The sequence below is a fragment of the Nannospalax galili genome, unplaced genomic scaffold, assembly GCF_000622305.1.
Source record: "Nannospalax galili isolate Female #2095 unplaced genomic scaffold, S.galili_v1.0 scaffold1124, whole genome shotgun sequence".
NCBI classification, from domain to species: Eukaryota; Metazoa; Chordata; class Mammalia; order Rodentia; family Spalacidae; genus Nannospalax; species Nannospalax galili.
Window position 1 is genome coordinate 2,785,552 of NW_008351693.1, and position 1,450 is coordinate 2,787,001.

At 43.8% G+C, this 1,450-nt stretch overlaps 1 long non-coding RNA gene across 1 annotated transcript; it reads left to right on the forward strand.

Annotated features, from left to right (window-relative positions):
• LOC115066882 lies at positions 1 to 968 on the forward strand. Its single transcript, XR_003846328.1, has 2 exons — positions 1 to 172; positions 675 to 968. It is a non-coding gene; the product is annotated as an uncharacterized LOC115066882 (long non-coding RNA).
• Positions 969 to 1,450: the final 482 nt, after the last annotated feature.

The window sequence follows — 1,450 nt, forward strand, 5'->3', positions numbered from 1 at the left end:
CCATCCGTGTGGATGTGGACGTGTCCTCGGAAATGCAAGCTGAGCCTGTCTAAAGTTACCCAGCCAGTAATGTCGGGAGTAAACTTTGTGCTGAGGATTTCTGCTTAAAGCTACGGTCTCCTTCCAGTCTGGAGAGTCTGAGGTGGTTGCTGGGGCGTCATGAAACTGAGAGGTAATAAACTGCTCCGTGTTGGATGCCTGGGTTGTGAAAGCTGAAGAAAACCAGCTTCAGAGGCCCCAGGTCATTGCTCAGAAAGAAAGCAGGGAGACAAGAATTGGTAAAAGGAAATGGGCTTATCTATAGTCTGAGCCACAAATGGAGAAAGAGAAATTATCACCTTCTATCTTGATTGTGGCAATGTCATAACTTATTAAAAAACAAAACCAAAGCCCTGAAACACATGTTAGGATTTAGTTGTGACATAAGTTATCAAACATGCAAATTAACCTTTTCCTGGGCATTAGCCTGCCCAGATAGTGGTAAAGAAAGTTTCTACAAAGAACACCTTACAGTGTGCCATCCGCAAGGCTGATTCGCTGATTACAGCTTCCATGATTGTGGAGTGTTTGGAATGTTACAAGTCCAGAGACAGAGTACCATGAACCAGTCCAGCTCCTTTGGTAGCCGTTTATGTCCGTCCTCTGTATGTGAGCTAACGTCTTTGTGACCTTAGGTAAATGCTCTGGAATGTACAGACACCTCGTGCCCGCCAACAAAAGTTTAAGACTGCGGTCAGATATCCCAGAAGTCTACAGCCGAGAAGACCCCTCTTTTCTGTATCCCTCTACCTGTTTCCACCAATGTATTTGAAAAGTGTGTTAATTTATGACCTTCTTTGCTGTTTCTATAAAAACTGCTTAAAATTGCTACCTCACTGGACCATGGAATGTGGGGTAACTTGAATTATCCCCAGGGCATTGGCCACACGCATTTGGCTCCAGAATAAAGGCTCTCATATCCCCTTTGAGGTGAGAGTGTATGGTTTATGTTGACATGATTTTGTCTGTGGCACCAGGACTTTAAGCTGTTCTTACCGCCAGCATGGGATTTTCTGGAGAAACTGTAGCTCTTTAGAGTCCCTAGTTTACCTACCATGACAGAAGGCTACCATGACAGAAAGCCAAGACCGTTAGTTTTCACACCTTCCTGCAGTTTTCACTTTCTTTGATAGCATTCTAATTTAGTCACCTGGCCCTTAAGTATTTTTATTTTCACTTAAAATTGTGTGTGTGTGTGTGTGTGTGTGTGTGTGTGTGTGTGTGTGCAGAAGCCTACCATGACAGAAAGCCAAGACCGTTAGTTCTCACACCTTCCTGCAGTTTTCGCTTTCTTTGATAGCATTCTAATTTAGTCACCTGGCCCTTAAGTATTTTTATTTTCACTTAAAATTGTGTGTGTGTGTGTGTGTGTGTGTGTGTGTGTGTGTGTGTGTGCGCGCATGCAGGTACC